A 21,804-nucleotide genomic window follows, 5' to 3' on the forward strand; every position below is an offset into this window, starting at 1 on the left:
AAGGACCTTTATTTAATACTGCCATCTCTTCAAAACTCCATTCCAGTGACTTGAGTTTGTAAAACTATTAAGGCACTCATGCTTCAGCATCTGTACATTACAAGTACTCAGCAAAAAGGAAGAAAAAAATCATTTCAGTTTGCCTAAAAAGCATCCTTTCAGATGCTTGAAAATTTATATTAAGTCTCTTGTGATTGTCAGCTCTGAAATAAAATGTGTAACCACTTTTACTCTAAAATAAATTGAACCAAAAGTATAGATATTTGCATGAGACATAATCTTATAAATTTCTCTCTTTATCCTTTAGACATGCCTTTTTAAAACCTATAAGCAATCATGTTTATCTTTTAGAAAAGAAATATGAAATTCCACTTGAACCTGCACAATCCTTGTACATCTGAAGTCTTTGGAGAACTCTAACAAAGTTAAAAAAAAAAGTAAAAAATTATTAAGAGAATTTTGTTATTTATATAATGGTATATTTTCATCTTTCTGTACCAGTTATTCTTAAAATATACTTGAACACAAACAAGATTTACAGTCATGGGTATTATTAAGTGGGAATGTATAATGTGAAGTTAAGACTAAGAATAGGACTCATTAAAAACTGGAAGGAGTAGCTAAAAAAGAATCCATTAGACCTACTCTAACCATCTTTCTTACAATCTTCTTCAAAATAATTTGAAAATAATCCAGATAAAATATTCTGGCAAGTGTGTAGGGAAAAAAGAGATCATCTGCTACAAACTATGACCAGTAATGTTTCCAGTGCTGCTCCAGCCTTTTTTCCTCAGAGCCGTTCAAGAAGTAGGATTGCTGCAGATATACCAATATATGAAATTTAGAGTTAAAAGAGATTATAATAGCAGCACATGAGTGTTGGAATATCTGAAGTTATACTAAAGAATCCCAAGAAGCAGCTTAACTTCTAGATTCTACAAGAATCTAAGTTACAAGACACACCCTTCCACACACATAAATTACAGTGAAAGCAGTGACAACTTGAAAGTCATCTACAAGGCATTTGCAGCTCATCCTTTCGGGAAATTTAAGTAGGATTTTTGTATAGAACTTTCAGTTCTGCACATCCTCTTCATTCTGCTAATGGCTGACTGCGGTAATTTTCTCCACAACATAGACCTCGAAAAATGATCCCTTGAATCTTCACATGTTGCTGGTCTTTCTCTATCTACCCTGTATGAGAAAAATATAAAGAAAAATTACTTGTTTTCCTATCAAGTCCATCATTGCATTCTAAACTCTACTTATTTTTCAGTTCTGATGATTTTTATTGATTACTTATCTAACTCAACAAATATTAAGCACCTTTTTTAATACCAAGTACTCTTCTATGCAGTGGTGATATCTCTGTATGTGAGACAAACAATATCCCTGCTCTCATAGAAATTAAACTTACGAAGATAAATTATTCTGGTTTGGGGGGAGTTTTGTAGAGACAGGATCTCACTCTGTCACCCAGGCTGGAGTACAATGGCACCATCATGGCTCACTGCAGCCTCGACCTCCTAACTCAAGTGATCCTCCTGCCTCAAGTGATTTTCCTGAGTAGCTAGTATTACAGGCAGGTGCCACCACACTCAGTGAATTTTTTTATTTTTTGTAGAGACGGGGTCTCACCATGTTGCCCAGGCTGATCTTGAAGTCCTGGACTCAAGCAATCCTCCTGTCTTAGCCTCCCAAATAGTCTGGGTTTTATTATAAAAATAAATCTAAGCAAATTGGAGGTAATTCAGAAGAAAGAAAAGTAGGATAAAGTAATTCCACTCGAGCACAATTATTGTTAGCATTTTAGTTTCCTTGATTCTGGTTTTTTTTTTTTTTTCTGCCAGGATTTTGTTGTGGTTTTATTTTGCTTTCCTTTGTTGGGTGTGTATGTTGGGGGAATACTGTTTAACATAACAGATCCTACATTTTCTCACTTATAAACATGTCCCCATGGAACTGCGTAATATTCATTACCATCATTTTGATAGTGCATAATATTCAAGTGTTCACTGTTTCTTGAGATTGGTATTTGGGTAGGACCTCAAACTTAAATTCACCTATCCCATCCCTAGGAATAACTGGTATCTACTGGGATTTGTGAGAAATGCTCCTTCTACCCCTAAATCCTCCTTAACTTCAGTCTTGCTGATCAGAGGTCACCAGGTCTACAACAGACTTACACAGAGAGGAGACACATGTTTATGTAGCTGCCCAATGCTATAACCCACTTTCCTAGGGATATCACATGATGGCTGATGCTTCCATTCTCAGGCCAGTCCAGATCATGAAGGGCTCTTTTGGCCTATGATGTACTTAGTATACTCTTAGCAGTAAGCTTCTTCAGAAATACAATTGGCTTTGCATCCCAGAATCATGAACTGAACCATTGTTATCACGTTGGTACTAGGTGAAAATATGTTCAGCCTTATAAATAACTTCTATAGAAATGAATTTTTGGAATACAACTTATTTATAAAATGTTGACTCACATAGCAATGCTATTTTTCTCTTGTTAAAGGGAACTATTGTTAATTGATGAGGTCAGTTGTGTTTGCCCATTTATTTTATCCAGTCACAATGCAGCTGGGTTGCCTCTGTTTGGAAAGCAAAATATCTGGCTTTAGTGACATTTGAAATACTTCAGGCAATAGGACCCAGCATGTAGGCCTCAACTCTCAAATGTGCTATCTATGTGCAGAAAACAATCTAGGTTTCTGAGGGTATACAAAAATAAAGGCATGGCCCTCAATTAGCTTCTGATTTCAAAGGAGAGTGTTACATGTTAACAACTAACTACAACATGAGCTAGAATGAAGTAGAGTACCACAACAGTGGTACAAACTTTTAAGAAAGTCAAAAGACAAACCAAAGAATTAAAGAGAATTTTTGTAAGTGATATATCTAATAGAGGATTTGTAGGTAGTGTATATAATGAACAATCCCAACTCAATATTAGACAAGTAGCCCAATATAAAAATGGGCAAAAAACTGGCCATTCTCCAAATGAGATCTACAAATGGCCAATAAGCACATGAAAAGATACTTGATTTTATCAGCCATCAGGAAAACACAAATAAAAACCACAATGAATACCACTTCACACCATAAAAGAGATCCATAATAACAACTGTTGGTGAGGATGTGGAGAAATTGGAACCCTCATACATTGCTGAGAAGAATGTAAAGTGGTACAGCGGCTTTGAAAATAGTCTAGCTGTTCCTCCACAGGCTACATATACGTTACCCTATGACCCAGCTCCTATTCCACTCCTAGGTATATACCTAAGAGAAATGAAACCTTACAGTCACACAGTGTGTCCACAAATGTTCTTTTCAAAGACAAAGTTTAGACAAAGTAAATTTAACAGAGTTTAATTGAGCAAAGAATGATTTGCAGATTGGGCAGCCCCCAGAACCAGAACATGTTGAGAGCAATTCCGGGGATGCCACATCATTGGATAACATCTATGGACAGAAAAAGGAAAGTGACATACAGAAAACAGAATTGAGGTACAGAAACAGCTATATTGGTTACGGCTCGGTATTTGCCTTATTTGAACAAGGTTTGAACAGTTGGCTGCCTGTGATTGACTGAAATGCTGATTGGTACAAGAGCAGGTTATAATCTGTTTATAGTTTATAGTTTACTATGTTCACAGAAACCTTTAGGCCAAACTTTCTTATTCTTTTTAAAATTTTTATTATTTTTTCATAGAGATAGGGTCTCACTATGTTGCCCAGGCTGGACTTGAACTCCTGGCCTCAAGCAATCCTCCTGCCTCAGCCTCCCAAGTAGCTGGGACTACAGGTATATGCCACTATGCCTGGCTCTAGTCTAAACTTAATTTAACACTTCATAACAGCATTATTCATAATAGCCAAAAAATGGAAACAACCCAAATGTCTATCAACTGATGAATGGATAAATAAAATGTGGTGTATTCATACAATAGAATATTATTTGGCAATAAAAAGAAATTAAGTATTGTTATATGCCATAACATGAATGAACCTTGAAAACATTGTGTTCAGAAGAGAAGCCTGTCACAAAAGACCACATAATTATATGATTCCATTGATATAAAATATCCAGAACAGGCAAATCTATAGAGACAAAAAGTAGATTAGTGGTTTCCTAGGGCTAGGGGCGATGGAGGATTGGGAATGATGGCTAAAGGGTATAAGATTTCTTTTTAAGGTAATGAAAATGTTCTAAAATTGATTGTGGTGGTGATTGTACAACTCTGCATAATAAGCCCTTGAATTGTACACCTTCAATGGGTGAACTGCATGGTATGGAAAAAAGAATTTAGGGGTAGTTGGGGGTGGGAATGGGGAGTAAGTGGTCACAGGGGATCTTCTTAGGTTGGTTACAGCTTCACAAATCTGTAAATTTACTAAAAATTATTGATAAAGCAGCACAGGACAGGACAATATGGGAAAGACATCACAGTTGTGGGGTGAACTATCACCTCTTGTATTGTTGTAAGGAGACATTATTACTAGGGTTTTAAGTGGATTAAATTGTGAATATTTGTTTTTAAGTGAGTTTTTCCACAAGTCTACTGGACTGGGAGCCAGGAAAGCAGAGCTTTCAAACAGAATCCCCCAGGGGGCTTGTTAACATAGAGAGTCTTGGCCCTTCTCCCCAGATCCCGATTCTGCAGGTCAGGGTGAGACCCATGACTTTGCATTTCTCACAAGTTCCCAGGCAATACCTTGCTTCAGACCACTCTGAGCACTGTGCTAAGAGGGCAGAATCCAGTTACGCATTTAATAAGCACTCAATTTGTTCAAGACACTACTATTAGCTACTTAGAAAAGAAGGAACACAATCTGTTTTTAACAGGTTCATAGTCTTATAGGAGTAAAAATATATGTAGAGAATTTCTGTCTTTTGTCTACTTTAAATTTATTAAAGAGAGAAAACTCAGATAAATAGGATAAAGATAAGCTATAAAATCAATAGAATATTTTAGACCAAGACATTTGCATCCAAGCCATATATATATATATAGTCATTATCAGTGCTCACGCTTTTTTGTGGAGTCTTTAGGTTTCTCTAAGATCATATCATCTGCAAACAAGCATAATTTGACATCTCCCTTTCCAATTTGGATGCGCTTTATTTCTCTTCTGATCACTGTAGCTAGGATTTCTAGTATATGTTGAATAACAGTAGTGGAAGTGGACATCTTTAGCTTATTCCAAATCTTAAAGGAAAGGCTTTCAGTTTTTCTCTGTTCAATATGATACTAGCTATGGATGTATCATATATGGCTTTTATTGTGTTGAGGTATGTTCCTTCTATACCGAGTTTTTTGAGATATTTTATGAAGCGATGTTGAATTTTATCAGATGCTTTTTCAGCATCAATTGAAATAATCATTTGATTTTTGTCCTTCATTCTGTTGATATGATGTATCACATTGATTGATTTGTGTATGTTGACCCATCCTTGCATGTGTGGGATGAATCCCACTTGATCATGATGAATAATCTTTTTAATATTCATTGTTGAATTTGGTTTGCTAGTATTTTTGTTAGGATTTTTGCATCTATGTTTATCAGAGATATTGGCCTATAGTTTTCTTTTGTTGTCTGCAAACCAAATATATTTTTAATGAATATGCTTTTTGCTTAAATCAGCAAGGGTCAGTTTCTATCACTTATAACCAAAAACCATGGCTGATAGTATTCTTCCTCATGTTGAGGTTGTGATGGGTTGGAAAGAAACTCAGTTTCTGATTAAAACATGGGGAAGATAATCATAGGAATCACTTTTGGGGATGATTAGAAATATTAAATAAGATCATATATGAAAAGATGGAAATATAAAGAATTTTTAACAATGCCTGGCACATAGTAGATGCATAAGTCTGGGCCCTTAGAGATGGTTGTATGGGAAAGGAGAAGTGAGAGATCATAGCCAGTGGTGGGATTCTAAGAAGTCAACCAAGAAAAAGGCCAAGAGTCACCTCCCTGAGGCTGTGGGTACACTCACTGATACCCACAATAGGGAATGGATGAGGGGACCAAATGCACTGTGCCAGAGAGGGGTATAAAAACTCCCCAAACCAAGAGGTGGAAAGTACATCTTGAAAATTCAGCCACAAAACCTAGCAGACAAAAGGAAGCAGAAACACAAAGAAAGAAAGCAAAGTATATATTCTGGGCAACACCTAGAAACACTACTAGCTGCAGCCTACCCTTGTGTACCAACTACAACATGAAATGGAGTTGGATTGCCTGTTTTTAAAAGGCATGCATGAGACAAACTGAATAAATTCATGATTAAGAGTAGAAACTGGTAGAAATTATGTTTAATCACTAAAAGTAATTCTTTTTCCCCTTTCAAAACCTTTGTTTCTGCAAAAGCAGTGGTGTGCAACCTTGACTGCACACTGAAATCACCTAGAGAGCTTTTACAACATACAAATGCTTGGATCCCACTTCCAAAGACCCTGAAGGGTGCAGCCAAGACATAGGCTTCTCCAGTGATTCTAATACTCAGCCAAGGTTGAGAACCAACTGTGAAAGTCTTCATGACTCTTACATGCTCAGTTTTTATGAAGCAAAAACCCAAACAACCAAATAAAAAACAATAGATTTTATTTCAAAGAATCCAGTATTCAAAAATTTATAAGTAGGTGGTCAAAAATAACTTTCATATTGAGACTATAAAAGTGCCAAGAGAGAATTTGTTTGGAAGGTTTCTTTGGAGAGATTTGTTCTGTGACTCCCATCCCCAGAATGGAGAGAGAGGAGATACCTTCCCCTTCACCTTAACTAAGACAGGGTGTCAGCAGGACTACTTAGAGAATTTATATTCATCCTACATAGCCAGGGAGACACAGTGGCCTGGTATTTGACAGCTTAAATATTTTAAAGGTAGAGGTAGATTCACTAACTACTCCAATGTTCAGAGGCCAGGAGAAGTTGCTTTGAGATGGGCCTGAATTTCCAGTTTGTTAGGGTAAAGGATGCCTGAGCAGACTATTCAGGACAGACAAATTTACATGGCCCTGAAGCCCCATTCCCTCTGCCCTTTCAGTGACTTAGTAAGGAGCTGGCTCACCAGGTCTTAGTTCACTCAATGGAAAAAGAGGCTAATACCTGACAACTGATCTCAGAAGACTTCCTCTATCTAATAAGGCCCAGCCAGAGATTTTCCATCATTATGTAGGCACAAAGTTGATCCCTGTCCCTATTTTCCTATGAATATAGAGTATACGGGAGTGCAGCTCCTCGCTCCTGGAACGTGGCCATGCTGCATTTAGTCCACCTGTGTTCGGTGGACCATTCCTGGAGGAGTCATGAGAGCATCAGGTGTCATCTGTGCTCTGCTTATATATTTATTATGTAAGAAATATTTATATAATATTTATATTTCTTATATAAGTGTTATATTTCTCCCAATAAGTGTTATTTTATATTTGTGTCCTGTGGCACTTATATATGTCTCTTAATAAGTGTTATTTTACATCTGTATCCTGTGGCATTGATGGAGTGCATGTATCCATGCCACCTTTGCAAAATGACTACTAAGGAGAAAGAGCTAATCTGGAGATTTTTAAATCTTACCCAAGAAAGACCACTTGGGAGAGCCATGGGATCCTAATGGAAAAATTCTCTATGGAGTAGGGTCAGCTGGAAGACTGGGAGCAGAGGGGCAGCAGCAAGTCAGAGGAAACTCTAGGGCACCTATCATGGAAAGTATCATCAAATGTTCCCGGTGGAATCCTCCGAATAACCCCTCAACCCCTCACCCCCTCAACACATACGCATGACATTAACAGCCTTAAACATTTACTGGACTCAGGAAACACCATTTTACAATACCAGTCAGAACATGCCTGCTCCTTTTTACCTCCTTTCCCTCTCCCTTCTTAGAGGAAGCCACACTGAGCAAGATCGATGGAGGGGAAGGTAAGCACAGAGAACAGAAAGATCATGGCCCCTCCCTGATTCTTGCTTGTAGAAGGTCCCACCGAGGGAAAGGGAGAGATTTAAACTTAATTCAATTTCAAAAATTTTATAATAACATACTTTTAGTTACAGAGCTGAGATTCTGTTTTTACTCAATGTGACCAAGATATTTTTATTTCCTGAAAGTAAGAGAAATGTCATGGCAATGCCTAAATTTTCAAGTAGGAGCAGAAAAGTACTTTCCCACTGAATAAATTTAAAGGGAGTGGAAGTCAAGAAAGAATGAGAGAGAGATAGAAAGAAAGAGAAGAAGGAAGGATGGAAGGAAGGTAGAAAGAAAGAAAGCTTTTCTGATTCTTTGAATCAAATTTCCTTGGTTCAAGATACTGGTTATACTACTTTATGCTCATCAAACTGGAAAAACTTAGAGTATCAGGTAACACAAAATATTGGTGAGAATGTAGGAAAATGGAGCCCTCATACTTTTCCGGGGGAATCATTCTGTGACACCCATTCTGCAGAGTGACCTGAGAGTACTATTTCGATATGTGTACTATGTCCCGTATGATCAAACAACCTCATACTGAATACACTGGAGGAACATGCACACAGGTCCCAAAGGGATGTTCATTGCCGCATTGTTCGGGTTGCCCAGCAAGTGTAGGGAATAAATAAGTAAAAGAAAGTTAGCTTCCAGCCTCTGTATGGAAGGCACTCAGAGAGTAAAGTGATAGGTCTGTTGAATCAGGCAATCTGCAGTATCCACACATCATTTAAGTGTGGTTTAAACTGAAATTCTTAAGATCATACAACAATATCTAAAGAAACTTAGAGGGCACCTGACTTCTAGAGTCCATGTCAGATCTAACTAGACACTGGCGGGGTACTGTGTATTTCTCCAAACAGCAAACTTCTACAATATGACTTAAAAAAATCTGTAATACCAATAAGGTAGTCAGTGACTTGGTTCCACTTTTCATATAAGTTCTGCATTCTGTGCTCACTTTTTTGTAGTTGTGCTGTCTATATTTTCAGAGCACATTGCTGCTATATATTTTGCCATTTCCCTTATAGGCATCATTTTGTTTTAGTTCTACAAATAACGTACACTTAAAACTTGCTGTGAACTTGCTGTGGGCTTTATGTCAATATGTCTCTTCTTTCTGTCTTATCTCCTAGGTTTCTCAGGAGAGATCATTGAAATATTTTCCAAGTGTGTTGCATGGCCTTTATTCTTTTTGTTTTGAGTTAGGTAAAATTCACATAATAAGAAAGTAACCATTTTTTTTTTTAGTTTTATTTTTTAGTTTTTTTTAGGTTTTTTTTTTTTTAATTTCAGCTTATTATGTGGGTACAAAAGTTCAGGTTATACATATTGCCCATGTCCCCCCATGCCCCCGAGTCTGAGCTTCAAGAATGTCCATTCCCTAGACAGTGCACATCGCACTCATCACGTAGGTATGCACCCATCCCCTCCCCCCACCGCATCCCCCCAGTCAGAACTTCAAGCATGTCCATTCCCCAGACAGTACACATCGCACTCATCAAGTAGGTATACACCCATCCCTTCCCCCCAGCCCCCACCTCTGTCTGATACCCAATTGGTGTTATTCCCAAATGTGCACTTTGGTGATGATCAGGGAAACCAATTTGCTGGTGAGTACATGTGGTGCTTATTTTTCCATTCTTGGGATACTTCACTTAATAGAATGGGTTCCAGCTCTCTCCAGGAGAACCAAAGAGATGCCATATCACCGCTATTTCTTATAGCTGAGTAATATTCCATGGTATACATATACCACATTTTGCTAATCCATTCATGAATTGATGGGCATTTGGGTTGTTTCCACATCTTTGCAATTGTGAATTGTGCTGCTATAAACATTCGGGTGCAGGTGTCTTTTTTATAGAATGACTTTTGTTCTTCTGGGTAGATGCCCAATAATGGGATTGCTGGATCGAATGGTAGGTCTACTTGAATCTGTTTGAGGTATCTCCATATTGCTTTCCACAGGGGTTGCACTAGTTTACAGTCCCACCAGCAGTGTATGAGTGTTCCTGTCTCTCTGCATCCACGCCAACATGTAAATAGGTGGAAAACCATACCATACTCGTGGATCGGAAGAATCAACATTGTTAAAATGTCTATACTGCCCAAAGTGATCTACAGATTCAATGTAATCCCTATTGAATTACCCACATCATTTTTCACAGATATAGAAAAAATAATTTTACGCTTTGTATGGAACCAGAGAAGACCTCGTTTAGCAAAAGCAATTTTAAGCAACAAAAACAAAATGGGGGGGTATTAATTTGCCAGACTTCAAACTATACTACAAGGCTGTGATTATTAAAACTGCTTGGTATTGGCACAAGTGCAGGGACACAGACCAGTGGAACAGAACAGAAAATCCAAATATAAAACCATCCTCATGTAGCCATCTAATCTTTGACAAAGCAGACAAAAACATACTCTGGGGAAAAGAATCCTTATTCAATAAATGGTGCTGGGAAAACTGGATAGCCACATGTAGAAGACTGAAACAGGACCCACAGCATTCACCTCTCACAAACACCAAACACGGTGGATAACAGACTTAAACCTTAGGTGTGAAACTATTAGAATTCTAGAAGAAAATGTAGGAAAGACTCTTACAGACATTGGCCTAGGCAAAGAATTTATGAGGAAGACCCCTAAGGCAATCACAGCAACAACAAAAATAAATAAATGGGACCTGATTAAATTAAAAAGCTTCTGCACAGCCAAAGAAACAGTCATGAGAGTAAACAGACAACCTACAGAATGGGAAAAAAATTTCACATACTACACATCAGATAAAGGACTGATAACAAGAATCTATTTAGAACTCAGGAAAATCAGTAAGAAAAAATCGAACAACCCTATCAAAAAGTGGGCAAAGGACATGAATAGAAATTTTTCAAAAGAAGATATAAAAATGGCTAACAAACATATGAAAAAATGTTCAACATCTCTAATCATCAGGGAAATGCAAATCAAAACCACAATGAGATATCACTTAACTCCAGTGAGAAAGTAACCATTTTAAAGGGATCACAATGTTGTTCAACCACCACATCTATCTGGTTCCAAAACATTTTCATTACCCCCAAAAGAAACTCTGTCTCCATTAAGCGGTTATTCCCCATCCCCGCTCCCCCCAGTACCTCTTCCCACTAGCTCCTGGCACTCACCAATCTGCTTTCTATTTCTATGGACATTTCATATAAATGGAATCATAAAGGATGTGATTTTTTTTGCATCTGGCTTATTTCTCTTAGCATAATGTTTTTGCGGTTCATCCATGTTGTAGCATGTATCAGTGCTTCGTTCCTTTAATAATATTCCCTTGTATAGATACACCACATTTTGTTTATCCATCTGTTAATGGATCTGGTGCTCATTTTTAAGTGAAATGAGGTTCCCTGTAATTGTGAGAGGAGGGGATAAGCCAGGACAGATTTTCTAATGTCTCAGCTCAAGAGTTTCCTCTTCTGATGTTGTCACGAAGTGATCACAAATACTTTCTGTCTACCTCCTCCGTTCCCCTCCCCAACTTTTATTGGAATCTTTATATTTGCCCTTTATTGGTTTCCCATTACTGCTGAAACAAATTAATACAAAGTTAGTGGCTGAAAACAATAGAAATATATTCTCTTATAGTTTGGAGGCCAGAAGTCAAGTTTTATTGGGCTAAAAATCAGTGTGTCCGCAGGGCTGCACTGGTGCTGGAGGCTCTAGGAGAATGTTTCCTGTCCTTTCCCATCAAGTATACTGAGATGTTGACTGCAACATTGTTTGCAATAATGGAAACTTTGAAAAACTCAAGGGTATAATCTACCAATAGATTCTTCTCTCACAAAAACGTTGTAGACCTTTCTTTTGCTTTCTTGCAAAGTTAAAAATCTGCAATAAGGGTAGTTCCAATTCCTTGGTCTTATTTGAGGTGCATTTCTTTCTCACCAAGTAATTTCAAAACTTCTTAATATCCATTTCTCCTGGGAGTTCCAGTACTGAATTTAGTGACATAATGTCCATTCTCTCTAAGAAGTGGGCCTTTTCAGCCGTAAACCACAGTATCTATTTTTTCTGCCTATTATTATGTAAGACCAAGAAGTCACTTAAGATTTCTCTTATACTTAGGACCACAATTTATCATCCAAACCAGGACATGTTTGAGAATGAAAGGTGTTCCATTAATAATTATCATAGGACAATAGGTGAAAATTAGGACTATCTGAGGCAAACTGATATGATGGTAAACTTAATTATATATAATTAACCAGTCCAGAACCCACCAGAGACTGTGGTGGTGGGACAACTCTTGAGCCTGTTGACAATCAACACGAATCCAGTGTGACAACCTCCACAGTTCCCTACTTGGTTCTGAAAGCATAATCAAATCAGGGACAGCTGATTTGCTCTGAGGAACACAAAGAAAGAGAAAAGCAGCTGCCTTGTGATTTAAAAGGAGCAAATATTTTCCTCCCTACATAAGTAGTTTTTTTAGAAAATGTAAATTACTAAATTTCTGAAGTAAAAATCAGAATGTACCAATAACCAATACACCAATACCAGTTTCCTACCTCTGACATAAAAGCCCCAGGCACAGATTTTTTAAGTTAAATAACTAAAGATAAGAGGTTTTGCTTTATTTAAATATTTTTATTTTAAAATTTGACATTGAATAATTATAATTTATATTTTTCCCTTTAATTGCCTTACATGAGGAGTAATTTACATTGAGTTAAATGCACAAATCTTAAGCTCACAATTTTTTTTTTATTTCAGCTTATTATAGGGGTACAAAAGTTTAGGTCATGTATATTGCCCTTGCCCCACCATCCCCCCCGAGTCAGAGCTTCAAGCGTGTCCATTCCCCAGACAGTGCACATCGCACTCATTATGTAGGTATACACCCATCCCCTCCTCCCGCCCCCCACATCTGTCCGACACCCAATTGGTGTTATTCCCAAATGTGCTAAGCTCACAATTTGATGAATTTTGGCAAACAGATACCACAATTACCCTTACAACCCACAACCCACACCCGTATCAACATACAAACTATTCCCACTACCCCAGAGAGTTCCTGTGTGCCCCTCCCAGCCAATTCCTACCTACCACCAGCAGTAGTAGGTTCAGATTCCTATTATAATAGATTACATTTGCTTCTGCCAGAACTTCATATAAAGCGAATCACATAGTATGTATTAATATTCTTTTGTGTTTGGCTTCTTTTGTTTACCATAATGTTTTTGAGATTTGTCCGTGTTGCTGCATGTACCAGTGGTGCAATTCTTTCTTATTGCTGACTAGTTTTCCATTTTATGACTATATCACAATTTATTTATCCTTTCTCCTGTTGGTGGACATTTGGGTTGTTTCCAGTTGTGGGCTATTATGAATGAGCCTGCTGTAAACATTATTGTACAGTAGTTTGTGGATATACATTTTCCTTTCTCTTGAATAAATACCTAAGAATGGAATTCATGTGTTTATGAATATATACCCTGATAACAATTTTGGTACATTTTTGAAAATCCAGTCTGCTCATCTTTATCTTTTAATTAGAGTGTTTAGCTTTCACATTTAATGTAATTATTAACGTGACTGGGTTTAAATCTACCATTGCTATTCATTTCTGTTTCTCCCATGTGTTCTTTGTTCTTCTGTTTCTTTTTTTCCTGTCTTCTTTTGGGTTAATCAAGGTTTTTTGTTTTTGTTTTTGTTTTTAGGATTCCATTTTATCACCTCCACTTCTCCACTATCATGATATATGTATATAATACATGTATCTTTGAGTTACTTCTATAATTGTTGCTCTAAAGATTATAATATGAATCTTTAACGTATATTTGCCTTCAAATAATATTAGACTACTTCATAAACAATGTAAAAACCTTACAATTGTATAATTCAGTTTATCTCCTCTGGCCTTTATCCTCTATTGTTATGTATTATAAGCCCCACAATACATTGTATAGTTTAAAACCCTATAATATATTGATACATTATAATTTTTGTTGAAAAATCGATAATCTTTTCTAGAAATTAAAAAGATATGTGATATACTTAAATATTTAATTAAAAGGTTTTAAAAATATTTATATACTTATTTACTTTTTCTGATACTCCTCATTCCTTCTTGCTAATTTGAGCTTCCATTTGCCATCATTGCCCTTCAAACCTAAAGAACTTCCCCTAGCATATCTTATAGTCCCTGTCTGGGGACAAATTCTTTCAGTTTCTGTTTGTAAAGATATCTATTTTATCTTTCATTTTATTTTATTTTTTGAGACTGGGTCTCACTCTGTTGCCCAGGCTGCAGTGCAGTGGTTTCATCATAGTTCACTGCAGCCTCAAACTCTTGGGCTCAAATGATCCTCCTGCCTCAGCCTCCCAATTTTATCTTAAGTTTGAAGAATATTTTCACTGGGTTCAGAATTCTAGGTTCAGGTTTGTTTTTCTTTTTTCTTTTGACATTTTAAAGATGTTCATTGTCTTCTCACCTCCATTCCTTCTGATGAGAAGTCAGCCAAAATTCTTGTCATTACCCCCTGTTTAAGACTCTAAGTCTGTGAGTTGCTTCCCCCAACCCCATCAATTTTGGAAAATTCTTGGCCATTATCTCTTCAAGTATTTCTTCTTCCCCTTTCTTCTTCTCCTCTCCTTCTTTAATTCCAGCTGCATGTGTATTAGATGATTTGATTTTAACTCACAGGTCTCAGGGGCTTTGTTCAGTTTTTTTTCACTCATTTTTCTCTTTACATTTCACTTTGTATTTAAGTTCACTGATCATTTCTTCTACTTTGTCGAGTCTTCTATTAAGCCTAACTGATAAAATCTTAATTTCTAATATTGTATTTTTCAGTCTTAGCATTTCCATTTGCATCTTTTCTGTAGTTTTCATTTGGAATGAAACTCCCTACCTGCATGTTATCCACTTTTCCTGCCCAACTGTCCAGCCTTTCAGTATATATACTATTGTTATTGTAAAGTCCCTGTCTACAAGTTCCAATATCTTGTCCATTTGTGAGTCTGTTTCTCTTAACTATCCCATTTCCCTGCTTTTGTATGTGTCTCATACTTACAGCAGTCCCAGCAAACCTATATGCTGCCTATTTTTCAACTGATTCAGAACTCTGGTGGGGGAGAAGTGTGCTGCTTATTAGGTGCACGAAAATTCCCCAACTACATGGCAAATAGTAGTATTCAATAAATATTTGTGAAATGAGAACGTTAACATCTTGTCAATAAGAGAAATCTAAAAATATAAATTGCTTTTCTGATATTTGTTCTCAACTGGTTTGCTCAACAGTATAATATCCTTAGAGGAGTTTAGACTGTGGCATTAAAATTATTTGTAGCTACTTCTGTGGCTGACTGAGTTGGCCTTGGGAGAGCAGCTTACACAACATTGATAAGGGTAAACACAGGGCCTGAATCATTGCATGGGAAGGTAGGTGGCTGTATTGACCATAGATCCAAACTCAGATGACCTTCACATTTCCAGACACAAGGTAGCATAACTTACAGGTTAAAAGCACAGCCCTGAAATCATACTGCCTTGGTTTGAATCCTGCCTCCAGAACTGAGTGAACTGGCAAATTACTTAATGTTCTCATGTCTTAATTTCTTTATTGAAAAGTGAGATGATGTTAGGGCTTTGGTGAGGACTAAGTGGATAGAATATGTAAAGCACTTAGGACATCAAATGGCACATGGTAAGTAAGAAATGTTAGCAGTTGAGCTTCTGAGGGATTTAACAAATAGCCCTTCTCTTTCCTGCTTGCATTCTGAATCATCCTCCAACTTAGCTTTATCAATAACACGGGTGTTACTTTGATGTTTCATCTGCGGACTCTGCCATTTTACATCTGCAAAGTTGGAGAATTTAGCTTACTGTGAGAGCAACAGGGTCCTGAACTCTTTATTCCCGTGGTCCTCAGAATATGTTCCAGTGTCATTGGTCTCACCTGGGAACTTTTTAGAAATGCAAATTTGGGGGCCCCATCTCAGATACACTAAATCATAAACTCTGGGAGTGGAGCCAGCGATCTGTTTTCATAAGCTCTACGAGTCTGGCAACAACCACCTTCTCCATCTCAGTCTAGAGCTTGGGAAAACCCACTTTAGAGAAAGATTGTCAGAGCAGAAGCCCTTTCTTATGGTCCAGATGGCGGAGAGAGCAAAGAGGAGGAAGTAACATTTAACGAGAACATGGTCAAGAATGTCCCCAAACTGACAAAAGATGTCAAGGAAGAATAGGAAGTAATGAGTAGAGATAGCCCTTTGAGGGATTTTCCTATAAAGTGGAAAATTAAATGGGGTGGTTGATTGAGGGGCATGTGGAGTCAATATGAAGGTTATAAATGGGATTGGCTGGGTAATTTCTTCATGGATTTATGTAGCCATCACTTAAAGATGACTCCTAGGGAAATAATTACCATAATTTAGAATTTTTGTGGGTACAGTTTTGGCAATGGCATCATCAAAACAAGTATGCATGAGTTCAGGAGTGAAAATGGTTCAATAAACTGAAGTTTGTTGAGGGCCAAATACTTTACATATATTTATTTAAGATTCACAAGTTTATAAATTACATGTAATTATCTCTATTTTACAGAGATTAAGTAACAGGCCCCAAACTGAGAGTAGAAAATTTAAACCAGGCATTCTGACTTTTCATGCAGTTATTTGTACACATGCCAGGTCTCCTCCTACAAAATAGAGTTTAAAAGACTCAGTGATCAGACATTGATCAGCAGAAGGAGTATAAATACTAAGACAAACCATTTTTATTCACTGGAAAGATGAATCAAGACCAGAAGCAGCATATTGTTGTTACAGAATCACAAGATCTCAGAAGTGACATTTGCATGACTGGCCAAGCCTATCACTGTCATTTTTTTTTTCCGTTTAGTAAATCCAGAAGGAATCAAAGACCTGTTGAATTGGGTAAAGGGTATTTTTTTAAATATGTGAAGAAAGTGTAATGTTTTATTCCTCTTGGAGTTTGGGGTCCCAGTTAGGCCCTATTTGGTTAATGAGAGATCTATGTGTTATATATAGGAGAAATCTACAAAAGCAGCTCCCTCCATGGTACAAACCCTCCTGGAGTAAAGAGTCCACTTGGAGCCCAGCTCTTCTTGCCACTGCTCCTAGAGGGGAAAGCTGGGAAGGTTGTGCATGGAGAGGAACCCTCTCACAAACTGACTTAATGGGAGGTAACCAGTTCAGTGAAAATTGTATTAGGAAAGGGCCACCATGAGGTCCCAGAATTTCAGTTTGGACATACTACTATGCCTCGCTTGAAGAATCTTATTCAGAGATTTGATGCTATTTGGTGGTTGTATAGGCAAAGGTCTATTTCCTCCTCAGCCACTTCCTGGGGCCTCCAAAAGGATACCTCAGCTGGAAGACACTGGCAAAGGAGAGAAAAAGAAACTACCAAATTATCACCCTCCCACTGTCCTCAGCCCAACTGTTCTGCTACCTTTCAAGTTGTGCCTGAGGGGAAAAACCTCAAGCAGCAGATTTTCAGGTTAGGTATGTTTAGAAGCTGGAGAGAATCAACTCCACTGCTAGTACAAAATGGCACAATGTCCCACCCAGCTGGGGTCTTCTTGAAGCTGGTGGGAGTAGGGTAAAAACCATGAAGCACTCTGTTCTTGCCTGTATCTCAAGGCTGGACCAAATTCTTGTGGTCATGCCCACAGCTCAGTTCCTTACCCAAGAGGTGGGATCCAAGTGTGGAATAGGGATGGCCTCAGCGTAGGCAGTGTCAAGGGCAGTGGCTTTGAGTCTGACACCCTTTACCCAAGTGTCCTTGGGCAATTTATTTGTTGAATGAAGAAATAATTGTTGTTTCAATCCCTAGCTCCTGTCTCCCACCCTCCACTCAAGAAACAAGCTTAAAATGAAGAGACACTTTGGCCTGGGTCCTGGCAGTACTAATCTCATGGCACAAAAGAGAGAGCCAAGGAACATGCCAAATGAAATGGAGTCAGAGGGTTACAAGTGAGTGAGGAGGTATGAAGTGGGCAAAAGGGCAAGAATTTGTGGTAATTCTGAAGTCTAAGTGCAACATCTGCATAAAAGTTTGTGCATGGGTATGTCTGAAATGTTACAAATGGCCAGTGCAGTAAGTTCTTCCAGAGATTGAGGCATGGCAGAAAATGGAATTTTGGCCTGTAGAAATGCAAGATTCCTCTGTTTAATGACTTGGAAGGTAAATGTTTATCTGATGTCTTGAAAGCATTTAAAAAGAATTTTAAAAATGCCTTTGTATGTCTGGAATATATAGAGAGAAATTCATGGTGGTAGCCATGCAACTCATTTTTGTTTCACTTTTTTAATCTTGATGTGACTTATGTCAGTTAAAGAAAGTTTATTTATTTGAGACAGGGTCTCACTCTGCCACCCAGGCTGGAGTGCAGTGATATGATGATAGTTTATTGCAACCTCCAACTCCTGGGCTCAAGCAATCCTCCTGCCTCAGCCTCCTGAGTAGCTAGGACTACAGGTGCACATCATCACACCTGGCCAATTTTTATTTGTATATATTTTTTTGTAGAAAGAGGGTCTTACTATGTTGCCCAGGCTGGTCTCAAAGCAATCCTCTCAACTTGGCCTCCCAAAGTGCTGAAATTACAGGTGTAAGCCACTGTGCCCAGCCAAGTTTAGAATAATTTACAGTAAGCAGTAAAGTTTTTGAAGCTCTTTCTCCAAAGTCAAAGATCTTTGCCCTCTGTATTAAAACTACAGGATGATCTTAACCAATTAATCAAAATTAACCTCACCAATAATGGCAAAAACCAACATTATGTGCTTCCTGATATGATGTGCCAAGAATATAATATCATTTCCATGGTACTCCTGCCAAAAACACATAGCTTCAATTCAATCACAAGAAAACATCAGACATAACCCAAATAAGATACATTCCACCAAAAAAACTGGTCTGTACTATTCAAATGTCAAAATCATGAAACACCAGAAAAGACTGAGGAACTGTTCCAGATTAAAGGAGATATGACAACTAAATATAACGTGTGATCCTAAACTGGATCCTGGATGGGGAGAAACAGCTATAAAGGATCTCGTGAGAACAATTATCAAAAGTCAAATATGGACTTTGGATTAAATAATATTATTGCATCAATGTTAATTTTCCTGATTTTGATTACTGGATTGTGATTACATAAAAGAATATCCTGGTTCATAAGAAATAGACACTGAAATATTTAGGAATAAAGAAGCATGATGTCTGCATTTTTCTCAAATGATTCAGAGGAAAAATAAAGTAAGTGTGTGTGTGTGTGTGTGTGTGTATGTGAGAGAGAGATTGTGAACGAACAAGTGGATTAAAATAGAAGCAATCGGTGAATCTGGTTAAAAGATTGTTAAAAGATTGTTAAAAGGTGTTTTCAGTAATATTGCTGGAATTTTTCTAACTTTGGAAATTATATAAAAATAAAAAGCTACCAAGAAAATGAATATAACATTCCATCCCCTCCCACAAATAACTTCAGAATTAAACCACAAAATGAATTTAAATTTGAAGATTTCAAAGAGGAGAAGAACCTTGGCCATATTTAAAAAACAAGAAAGATTTAATTAAAGTAACAGTTCGGAACCACTGAAACTACATCAGAGCTCTATTTTTTAAAATGTTCTGTGGAGGTGGAAATGGCCACTGCAGGCCTAACTCAAGAGACGTCTTGTCCTCCCTTGCTTAGGGCAAAGAGGGGCCTCATACTACTCCCCTGTGTCTGGGCTTCCTGCTGACTGTGTAGAAGTTGGATAAGAAATAAGACACACACAAAAATAGTCTACAAAACTACCTGAACAACTTTGTTGGGGAGGAAAAATTTTTCCTCCACCCTCTTAGGCTAAGTGTCTGGGAGCCTGTGAATTAAACTGACAAAAGACAGATTAACAGGAAAGAGAGAAACAAACAAACAAACAAAAAAAAAAAACAGGTTTATTCATATGTGTAAGCATAAGGGAGCTAATTAAAATTAACGACCTCACTAAATGGTTAAAGTTATAAGCTTATATACCAAACTTAGTAAGGAAAAGGAGGAGGGAAAAAAGACTTCTATGGGAAAAACAAATAGGTTTCTTTAGGAAAGACAAATGGAGTTAAGTTCTTGGAGATAAGACAGTTTGTGATAATGTTTGTTTATAGAAGGGCAAGTGGCCTTTCATCTTCATGGCCAGTAAACTATCCCCAAAGAGGGAATTTATGGCAGTCTTACTTCCCAGGAGTTGCTTTTGCTTAGATAAGGGAAGCTCTGAAAAGGCTTCTTTCCGTATCCATTGAATTTCAAATATCTCAGCTTAAAATAATCTTCCTACCAACTCTGGGATAATGAGTGGGTCCCCACAGCATGCTAAAAAGCCAAAATGGCAAGAAAAAGAGATATATAACAAAAGAAAAAAATTACAGAACAGATGTAAAAAAGTAAGATGATAAAAGAAAGGCATAATTTTAATTTTAAAATCAAAGATATGTAAAAGGGAGAATAAAATAAACTGATTATGTACTACTAATAAAAATAAGATAAAACAATAAAAACCCGACAATGTAAAAGCAACAGCATTGAAAGTCAGTAAACTAAATGAACATAGAAATAATAAAACAGAATAGCTCCAGCTATGAGTGTGTGAACATAGAAATAATAAAACAGAATAGCTCCAGCTATGAGTGTGTACAAAAAAAGAAAAACCAGAGTGCAATATACACTGCCAAAAGAATGTGATACAGATCTAGGGATCAACAGGTTGTTCCTTTGGAGCAACCAGCAGTTTGAATGGTCTTCCATTCCATGCTCTTTTGGAGTATGGGGTCACTGAAGGGGCAAGCCTAGAATTTGAAGCTTTAGGGCATAGAAAAGTAGCCATTCATCCAGACAGTTATTTCAAGGGGTTAGAAAAGGTTTAATCGTAATATCCGTCTAATACGCTATCGTGACATCTGAAATTTCTTTCTGGCTGGGTTAATGAATGCCAGCATGTTATACAGAGCAGTAGGCCTGAATCTGGGTTGGTTGAGTTATATTATTCTGTAGGTTTGCAAATGAGACACATCGGAATGGGAACAAAACTTTCATAGAAATAATGAAAAAAAGGTTTAATTGGTAATTTATTAATATCTTGAAACATTCATAAAACTAAAAACATAAAAATTTTACTTTATATTGAATAAGATTGAGGCTATAATTTCAATGAAGCATCAAATCACAGAATGAATAAAGAATAAATCAAGTATTGATGCTTGGAGGATAGTAGGGGGATGCCAACCTTCATAAGTGACTTTCACAGCACAAGTATTTTTGCAAAAATACGTAGAGACATTATCAGATTTCTCAAGAGGCCTTTTAAAAACTTTTGATGGTTAACTCATTCTCTTTTGAAGCTGCTCTTGTGTCTTAATCATCCTCATTACATTTTTCCCATCATTTATTAACTGTCCTAGATATACCAGATCATGTGTCATCTTCTTTCTTTTTCTTAAACAAATTTTGCTTCCCTTCACAATCTTGTGCCTGAAGGAGTTAAATAATGAGTATTCAGAAAATATATTTGGTAAATAACACGTGCTTAGAAAATATTTTGAACAATAGCACATGTACTTCTGTTTTGACTACATGACAATTTCACAGTTACAGCAGGAGCAGATGGAAATGTTTAACAAATGGAAATGTGTCTGAGACCTGGGAAAAACCAACTACTGTCCACTTTCTTGTTGTTAAGTAACTTGTATCCCAACTTAAAATCAAATAAGAAAGCAGTCAAAGACACTCACATTTGCACAAAGAGCATTTGATGAGGCCACAGTA

Source organism: Eulemur rufifrons, chromosome 7 (genome assembly GCF_041146395.1).
Source record: "Eulemur rufifrons isolate Redbay chromosome 7, OSU_ERuf_1, whole genome shotgun sequence".
Lineage (NCBI taxonomy): Eukaryota > Metazoa > Chordata > Mammalia > Primates > Lemuridae > Eulemur > Eulemur rufifrons.